Source organism: Petromyzon marinus, chromosome 73 (genome assembly GCF_048934315.1).
Source record: "Petromyzon marinus isolate PM22_M1 ecotype Great Lakes invasive population chromosome 73, UKy_Petmar_22M1.pri1.0, whole genome shotgun sequence".
Taxonomy (NCBI): Eukaryota; Metazoa; Chordata; class Hyperoartia; order Petromyzontiformes; family Petromyzontidae; genus Petromyzon; species Petromyzon marinus.
In genome coordinates, this window is record NC_133739.1 from 6,872,950 (window position 1) to 6,883,002 (window position 10,053).

Sequence of the window (10,053 nt, forward strand, 5' to 3'; positions counted from 1 at the left end):
AGCCTAGCCTGAAGAGGCCTAGAGAGGCCTGACCTAGCCTGAAGATGCCTAGAGAAGCCTGACCTAGCCTAGCTTGAAGAGGCCTAGAGAAGCCTGACCCAGCCTAGCCTGAAGAGGCCTAGAAAAGCCTGACCTAGCCTAGCCTGAAGAGGCCTAGAGAGTCCTGACCTAGGCTGAAGACGCCTAGAGAAGCCTGACCTAGCCTAGCCTGAAGAGGCCTAGAGAGGCCTGACCTAGCCTGAAGAGGCCTAGAGAAGCCTAACCTAGCCTAGCCTGAAGAGGCCTAGAGAGGCCTGACCTAGCCGAGCCTGAAGAGGCCTAGAGAAGCCTGACCTAGCCTAGCCTGAAGAGGCCTAGAGAGGCCGTACCTAGCCTAGCCTGAATAGGCCTAGAGAAGCCTGACCTAGCCTAGCCTGAAGAGGCCTAGAGAAGCCTGACCTAGCCTAGCCTGAAGAGGCTTAGAGAGGCCTGACCTAGCCTGAAGAGGCCTAGAGAAGCCTGACCTAGCCTAGCCTGAAGAGGCCTAGAGAGGCCTGACCTAGCCTGAAGATGCCTAGAGAAGCCTGACCTAGCCTAGCCTGAAGAGGCCTAGAGAAGCCTGACCTAGCCTAGCCTGAAGAGGCCTAGAGAAGCCTGACCTAGCCTAGCCTGAAGAGGCCTAGAGAGTCCTGACCTAGCCTGAAGACGCCTAGAGAAGCCTGACCTAGCCTAGCCTGAAGAGGCCTAGAGAGGCCTGACCTAGCCTGAAGAGGCCTAGAGAAGCCTGACCTAGCCTAGCCTGAAGAGGCCTAGAGAGGCCTGACCTAGCCTAGCCTGAAGAGGCCTAGAGAAGCCTGACCTAGCCTAGCCTGAAGAGGCCTAGAGAGGCCGTACCTAGCCTAGCCTGAATAGGCCTAGAGAAGCCTGACCTAGCCTAGCCTGAAGAGGCCTAGAGAAGCCTGACCTAGCCTGAAGAGGCCTAGAGAAGCCTGACCTAGCCTAGCCTGAAGAGACCTAGAGATGCCTGACCTAGCTTGAAGAGGCCTAGAGAGGCCCGACCTAGCCTAGCCTGAAAAGGTCTAGAGAAGCCAGACCTAGCCTAGCCTGAAGAGACCTAGAGATGCCTGACCTAGCTTGAAGAGGCCTAGAGAGGCCTGACCTAGCCTAGCCTGAAGAGGCCTAGAGAAGCCTGACCTAGCCTAGCCTGAAGAGGCCTAGAGAAGCCTGACCTAGCCTACCCTGAAGAGGCCTAGAGAAGCCTGACCTAGCCTACCCTGAAGAGGCCTAGAGAGGCCTTACCTAGCCTAGTCTGAAGAGGCCTAGAGGAGCTTGAACTAGCCTGAAGAATCCTAGAGAAGCCTGAAGAGGCCTAGAGAAGCCTGACCTAGCCTAGCCTGAAGAGGCCTAGAGAAGCCTGACCTAGCCTAGCCTGAAGAGGCCTAGAGAATCCTGACCTAGCCTAGCATGAAGAGGCCTAGAGAAGCCTGCCCTAGCCTAGTCAGAAGAAGCCTAGAGAAGCCTGACCTAGCCTAGCCTGAAGAGGCCTAGAGAAGCCTGACCTAGCCTAGCCTGAAGAGGCCTAGAGAAGCCTGAGCTAGCCTAGCATGAAGAGGCCTAGAGAAGCCTGACCTAGCCTAGCCTGAAGAGGCCTTGAGAAGCCTGACCTAGCCTAGCCTGAAGAGTCCTAGAGAAGCCTGACCTAGCCTAGCCTGAAGAGGCCTAGAGAAGCCTGACCTATTCTAGCCTGAAGAGGCCTAGAGTAGCATGACCTAGCCTAGTCTGAAGAGGCCTAGAGGCCGGACCTAGCCTAGCCTGAAGAGGCCTAGAGAGGCCTGAACTAGCCTAGCCTGAAGAGGCCTAGAGTAGCCTGACCTAGCCTGAAAAGGCCTAGAGAAGCCTGATCTAGCCTGAAAAGGCCTAGAGAAGCCAGACCTAGCCTAGCCTGAAGAGACCTAGAGAGGCCTGACCTAGCCTAAAGAGGCCTAGAGAGGCCTGACCTAGCCTAGCCTGAAGAGGCCTAGAGAAGCCTGACCTAGCCTAGCCTGAAGAGGCCTAGAGAAGCCTGACCTAGCCTAGCCTGAAGAGGCCTAGAGAAGCGTGACCTAGCCTAGCCTGAAGAGGCCTAGAAAGGCCTGACCTAGTCTAGCCTGAAAAGGCCTAGAGAAGCCTGACCTAGCCTACCCTGAAGAGGCCTAGAGAGGCCTTACCTAGCCTAGTTTGAAGAGGCCTAGAGAAGCCTGACCTAGCCTGAAGAGGCCTAGAGAAGCTTGACCTAGCCTGAAGAGGCCTAGAGAGGCCTGACCTAGCCTAGCCTAAAGAGGCCTAGAGAGGCCTGACCTAGCCTGAAGAGGCCTAGAGAAGCCTGACCTAGCCTAGCCTGAAGAGGCCTAGAGAAGCCTGACCTAGCCTAGCCTAAAGAGGCCTAGAGAGGCCTGACCTAGACTAGCCTGAAGAGGCCTAGAGAAGTCTGACCTAGCCTAGTTTGAAGAGGCCTAGAGAAGCCTGACCTAGCCTAGCCTGAAGAGGCCTAGAGAGGCCTGAACTAGCCTAGCCTGAAGAGGCCTAGAGTAGCCTGACCTAGCCTGAAGAGGCCTAGAGAAGCCTGATCTAGCCTGAAAAGGCCTAGAGAAGCCAGACCTAGCCTAGCCTGAAGAGGCCTAGAGAGGCCTGAACTAGCCTAGCCTGAAGAGGCCTAGAGAAGCCTGACCTAGCCTAGCCTGAAGAGGCCTAGAGAAGCCTGACCTAGCCTAGCCTGAAGAGGCCTAGAAAGGCCTGACCTAGTCTAGCCTGAAAAGGCCTAGAGAAGCCTGACCTAGCCTACCCTGAAGAGGCCTAGAGAGGCCTTACCTAGCCTAGTTTGAAGATGCCTAGAGAAGCCTGACCTAGCCTGAAGAGGCCTAGAGAAGCCTGCAGAGGCCTAGAGTAGGCCTGGCCTAGCCTAGCCTGAAGAGGCCTAGAGAGGCCTGACCTAGCCTGAAGATGCCTAGAGAAGCCTGACCTAGCCTAGCCTGAAGAGGCCTAGAGAGGCCTTACCTAGCCTAGCCTGAAGAGGCCTATAGAAGCCTGACCTAGCATGAAGAGGCCTAGAGAGGCCTGACCTAGCCTAGCCTGAAGAGGCCTAGAGAGACCTGACCTAGCCTAGCCTGAAGAGGCTTAGAGAGGCCTGACCTAGCCTAGCCTGAAGAGGCCTAGAGAGGCCTGAACTAGACTAGCCTGAATAGGCCTAGAGAAGCTTGACCTAGCCTGAAGAGGCCTAGAGAGGCCTGACCTAGCCTAGCCTAAAGAGGCCTAGAGAGGCCTGACCTAGCCTGAAGAGGCCTAGAGAAGCCTGACCTAGCCTAGCCTGAAGAGGCCTAGAGAAGCCTGACCTAGCCTAGCCTAAAGAGGCCTAGAGAGGCCTGACCTAGACTAGCCTGAAGAGGCCTAGAGAAGTCTGACCTAGCCTAGTTTGAAGAGGCCTAGAGAAGCCTGACCTAGCCTAGCCTGAAGAGGCCTAGAGAAGCCTGACCTAGCCTAGCATGATGAGGCCTAGAGAAGCCTGACCTAGCCTAGCCGGAAGAGGCCTTGAGAAGCCTGACCTAGCCTAGCCTGAAGAGGCCTGGAGAGGCCTGACCTAGCCTAGCCTGAAGAGGCCTAGAGAGACCTGACCTAGCCTAGCATGATGAGGCCTAGAGAAGCCTGACCTAGCCCAGCCTGAAGAGGCCTAGAGTAGCCTGACATAGTCTAGTCTGAAGAGGCCTTTAGGCCTGACCTAGCCTAGCCTGATTAGGCCTAGAGAGTCCTGACCTAGCATAGCCTGAAGAGGCCTAGAGAGGCCTGCTACTAGACTAGCCTGAAGAGGCCTAGAGAAGCCTGACCTAGCCTGAAGAGGCCTAGAGAAGCCTGCAGAGGCCTAGAGTAGGCCTGGCCTAGCCTAGCCTGAAGAGGCCTAGAGAGGCCTGCCCTAGCCTGAAGATGCCTAGAGAAGCCTGACCTAGCCTAGCCTGAAGAGGCCTAGAGAGGCCTTACCTAGCCTAGCCTGAAGAGGCCTATAGAAGCCTGACCTAGCATGAAGAGGCCTAGAGAGGCCTGACCTAGCCTAGCCTGAAGAGGCCTAGAGAGACCTGACCTAGCCTAGCCTGAAGAGGCTTAGAGAGGCCTGACCTAGCCTAGCCTGAAGAGGCCTAGAGAGGCCTGAACTAGACTAGCCTGAATAGGCCTAGAGAAGCTTGACCTAGCCTGAAGAGGCCTAGAGAGGCCTGACCTAGCCTAGCTTAAAGAGGCCTAGAGAGGCCTGACCTAGCCTGAAGAGGCCTAGAGAAGCCTGACCTAGCCTAGCCTGAAGAGGCCTAGAGAAGCCTGACCTAGCCTAACCTAAAGAGGCCTAGAGAGGCCTGACCTAGACTAGCCTGAAGAGGCCTAGAGAAGTCTGACCTAGCCTAGTTTGAAGAGGCCTAGAGAAGCCTGACCTAGCCTAGACTGAAGAGGCCTAGAGAAGCCTGACCTAGCCTAGCATGATGAGGCCTAGAGAAGCCTGACCTAGCCCAGCCTGAAGAGGCCTAGAGTAGCCTGACATAGTCTAGTCTGAAGAGGCCTTTAGGCCTGACCTAGCCTAGCCTGATTAGGCCTAGAGAGTCCTGACCTAGCATAGCCTGAAGAGGCCTAGAGAGGCCTGCTACTAGACTAGCCTGAAGAGGCCTAGAGAAGCCAGACCTAGCCTGAAGAGGCCTAGAGAGGCCTAACCTAGCCTAAAAAGGCCTAGAGAAGCCAGACCTAGCCTAGCCTGAAGAGACCTAGAGAGGCCTGACCTAGCCTGAAGAGGCCTAGAGAGGCCTGACCTAGCCTAGCCTGAAGAGGCCTAGAGAAGCCTGACCTAGCCTAGCCTGAAGAGGCCTAGAGAAGCCTGACCTAGCCTAGCCTGAAGAGGCCTAGAAAGGCCTGACCTAGTCTAGCCTGAAGAGGCCTAGAGAAGCCTGACCTAGCCTACCCTGAAGAGACCTAGATAGGCCTTACCTAGCCTAGTCTGAAGAGGCCTAGAGAAGCCTGACCTAGCCTGAAGAGGCGTAGAGAAGCCTGAAGAGGCCTAGAGTAGGCCTGACCTAGCCTAGCCTGAAGAGGCCTAGAGAGGCCTGACCTATCCTAGCCTGAAGAGGCCTAGAGAAGCCTAACCTAGCATGAAGAGGCCTAGAGAGGCCTGACCTAGCCTAGCCTAAAGAGGCCTAGAGAGGCCTGACCTAGACTAGCCTGAAGAGGCCTAGAGAGACCTGACCTAGCGTAGTCTGAAGAGGCCTAGAGAAGCCTGACCTAGCCTAGCCTAAAGAGGCCTAGAGAGGCCTGACCTAGACTAGCCTGAAGAGGCCTATAGAAGCCCGACCTAGCCTAGCCTGAAGAGGCCTAGAGAAGCCTGACCTAGCCTAGCCTAAAGAGGCCTAGAGAGGCCTGACCTAGACTAGCCTGAAGAGGCCTAGAGAGACCTGACCTAGCGTAGTCTGAAGAGGCCTAGAACGGCCTGACCTAGCCTAGCATTAAGAGGCCTAGAGAGGCCTGACCTAGCCTAGCCTGAAGAGGCCTAGAGAAGCGTGACCTAGCCTGAAGAGGCCTAGAGAAGCCTGACCTAGCCCAGCCTGAAGAGGCCTAGAGTAGCCTGACCTAGTCTAGTCTGAAGAGGCCTATAGGCCTGACCTAGCCTAGCCTGAAGAGGCCTAGAGAAGCCTGACCTAGCCTAGCCTGAAGAGGCCTAGAGAAGCCTGACCTAGCCTAGCCTGAAGAGGCCTAGAGAGTCCTGACCTAGCCTGAAGAGGCCTAGAGAAGCCTGACCTAGCCTAGCCTGAAGAGGCCTAGAGAGGCCTGACCTAGCCTAGCCTGAAGAGGCCTAGAGAAGCCTGACCTAGCCTAGCTGAAGAGGCCTAGAGAGGCCGTACCTAGCCTAGCCTGAATAGGCCTAGAGAAGCCTGACCTAGCCTAGCCTGAAGAGGCCTAGAGAAGCCTGACCTAGCCTGAAGAGGCCTAGAGAAGCCTGACCTAGGCTAGCCTGAAGAGACCTAGAGAGGCCTGACCTAGCCTAGTCTGAAGAGGCCTAGAGAAGCCTGACCTAGCCTAGCCTGAAGGGGCCTAGAGAAGCCTGACCTATTCTAGCCTGAAGAGGCCTAGAGTAGCCTGACCTAGCCTAGTCTGAAGAGGCCTAGAGGCCTGACCTAGCCTAGCCTGAAGAGGCCTAGAGGAGCCTGACAGCCTAGCCTGAAGAGGCCTAGAGTAGCCTGACCTAGCCTAGTCTGAAGAGGCCTAGAGAGGCCTGACCCAGCTTAGCCTGAAGAGGCCTAGAGTAGCCTGACCTAGCCTAGTCTGAAGAGGCCTATAGGCCTGACCTAGCCTAGCCTGAAGAGGCTTAGAGAGGCCTGACCTAGCCTAGCCTGAAGAGGCCTAGAGAGGCCTGAACTAGCCTAGCCTTAAGAGGCCTAGAGAAGCCTGACCTAGCCTGAAGAGGCCTAGAGAGGCCTGACCTAGCCTAGCCTGAAAAGGCCTAGAGAAGCCAGACCTAGCCTAGCCCGAAGAGACCTAGAGAGGCCTGACCTAGCCTGAAGAGGCCTAGAGAGGCCTGACCTAGCCTAGCCTGAAGAGGCCTAGAGAAGCCTGACCTAGCCTAGCCTGAAGAGGCCTAGAGAAGCCTGACCTAGCCTAGCCTGAAGAGGCCTAGAGAAGCCTGACCTAGCCTAGCCTGAAGAGGCCTAGAAATGCCTGACCTAGTCTAGCCTGAAGAGGCCTAGAGAAGCCTGACCTAGCCTACCCTGAAGAGGCCTAGAGTAGGCCTGACCTAGCCTAGACTGAAGAGGCCTAGAGAGGCCTGACCTAGCCTAGCCTGAAGAGGCCTAGAGAAGCCTGACCTAGCCTAGCCTGAAGAGGCCTAGAGAAGCCTGACCTAGCCTAGCCTGAAGAGGCCTAGTGAAGCCTGACCTAGCCTAGCCTGAAGAGGCCTAGAGAAGCCTGACCTAGCCTAGCCTAAAGAGGCCTAGAGAGGCCTGACCTAGCCTAGCCTGAAAAGGCCTAGAGAAGCCTGATACTATAGAGTCAGTAGATACTACTGTAGAGTCAGTAGATACTACTATAGAGTCAGTAGATACTACTATAGAGTCAGTAGATACTACTATAGAGTCAGTAGATACTACTGTAGAGTCAGTAGATACTACTGTAGATTCAGTAGATACTACTGTAGAGTCAGTAGATACTACTATAGAGTCACTAGATACTACTGTAGAGTCAGTAGATACTACTATGGAGTCAGTATATACTACTGTAGAGTCAGTAGATACTACTATAGAGTCAGTAGATACTACTGTAGAGTCAGTAGATACAACTATAGAGTCAGTAGTTACTACTGTAGTGTCAGTAGATACTACTATAGAGTCAGTAGATACTACTATAGTGTCAGTAGATACTATTGTAGAGTCAGTAGATACTACTGTAGAGTCAGTAGATACTACTATAGAGTCAGTAGTTACTACTGTAGTGTCAGTAGATACTACTGTAGAGTCAGTAGATACTACTGTAGAGTCACTAGATACTACTATATAGTCTGGAGTTACTACTGTAGAGTAAGTAGATACTACTATAGAGTCAGTAGTTACTACTGTAGTGTCAGTAGATACTACTATAGAGTCAGTAGATACTACTATAGAGTCTGTAGTTACTACTGTAGACTCAGTAGATACTATTGTAGAGTCAGTAGATACTACTGTAGAGTCAGTATATGCTACTGTAGAGTCAGTAGATACTACTGTAGTGTCATTTGATACTACTATAGAGTCAGTAGATACTACTATAGAGTCAGTAGATGCTACTATAGAGTCACTAGATACTACTGTAGAGTCAGTAGATACTACTGTAGAGTCATTAGATACTACTGTAGAGTCAGTAGATACTACTGTAGATTCAGTAGATACTACTGTAGAGTCAGTAGATACTACTATAGAGTCACTAGATACTACTGTAGAGTCAGTAGATACTACTATGGAGTCAGTATATACTACTGTAGAGTCAGTAGATACTACTATAGAGTCAGTAGATACTACTGTAGAGTCAGTAGATACAACTATAGAGTCAGTAGTTACTACTGTAGTGTCAGTAGATACTACTATAGAGTCAGTAGATACTACTATAGTGTCAGTAGATACTATTGTAGAGTCAGTAGATACTACTGTAGAGTCAGTAGATACTACTATAGAGTCAGTAGTTACTACTGTAGTGTCAGTAGATACTACTGTAGAGTCAGTAGATACTACTGTAGAGTCACTAGATACTACTATATAGTCTGGAGTTACTACTGTAGAGTAAGTAGATACTACTATAGAGTCAGTAGTTACTACTGTAGTGTCAGTAGATACTACTATAGAGTCAGTAGATACTACTATAGAGTCTGTAGTTACTACTGTAGACTCAGTAGATACTATTGTAGAGTCAGTAGATACTACTGTAGAGTCAGTATATGCTACTGTAGAGTCAGTAGATACTACTGTAGTGTCAGTTGATACTACTATAGAGTCAGTAGATACTACTATAGAGTCAGTAGATGCTACTATAGAGTCACTAGATACTACTGTAGAGTCAGTAGATACTACTGTAGAGTCATTAGATACTACTATAGAGTCAGTATATATTACTATAGAGTTAGTATATACTACTATAGAGTCAGTAGACACTACTATAGAGTCAGTAGATACTACTGTAGAGTCAGTAGATTCTATTGTAGAGTCAGTAGATACTACTGTAGAGTCAGTAGATACTACTGTAGAGTCAGTAGATACTACTATAGAGTCTGTAGATACTACTATAGAGTCAGTAGGTACTATTGTAGAGTCAGTAGATACTACTGTAGAGTAATTAGATACTCCTGTAGAGTCAGTAGATACTACTATGGAGTCAGTATATACTACTGTAGAGTCAATAGATACTACTATAGAGTCAGTAGATACTACTGTAAAGTCAGTAGATACTACTGTAGAGTCAGTAGTTACTACTGTAGAGTCAGTAGATACTACTATAGAGTCAGTAGAAACTACTGTAGAGTCAGTAGACACTACTGTAGAACCCACATAGACCCACAAAGACCCACAGAGATCCACAGAAACCCACAGAGACCCATATAGACCCACAGAGACCCATAGAGATTCACATAGAGCCACAGAGACCCATAGAGACCCTCATAGACCCGCAGAGTCCCATAGAGACCCATATAGAACCAAATAGACCCATAGAGACCCATAAAGACCCAGAGACCTATAGAGACCCACAGAGACGCACAGAGACCCACAGAAACCCACACAGACCCACAGAAACCCACAGAAACCCACAGAGACCCAGAGACCCACGGAGATCCATGAAAACCCACATAGACACAACGGAGACCCACGTGGCTGATATCATCTTTAATTGGCTGATATCATCACCATCATCGTCACCACCACCATCATCGCGAGGACATTCGTAGCTTCAGCCAGACAACCTTAAGCAATCGGACGCTTGCGACGTAACACCCACGTCGTCAAATGTTTATCGACAACACCACTACCACTATCACGATCATCATCATCCTTTAAATTACAAAGTCATCGATCGTCTTGTAAGAAAACAACCATTCACCTTTAAACGGTGCGGTATGAACAGCTGCCGTGTCACTGGGGGTCCATGGGTTGCAATGTGGGTTCAGGCGGGAGCCCAGAAATCACGAACGGGTTGGCTTCCAGAGGTCTGGGTCGTTCGTAAGTCGAGTTGTCTGTGAGTCGAGTTGTCTGTAAGTCGAGTTGTCTGTAAGTCGAGTTGTCTGTAAGTCGAGTTGTGTATAAGTTGAGTTGTCTGTAAGTCGAGTTGTCTGTAAGTCGAGTTGTCTGTAAGTCGAGTTGTGTGTGAGTCGAGCTGTCTGTAAGTCGAGTTGTCTGTGAGTCGAGTTGTCTGTGAGTCGAGTTGTCTGTGAGTCGAGTTGTCTGTGAGTCGAGTTGTGTGTGAGTCGAGTTGTCCGTAAGTCGAGTTGTCTGTGAGTCGAGTTGTCTGTAAGTCGAGTTGTCTGTAAGTCGAGTTGTCTGTGAGTGGAGTTGTCTGTGAGTC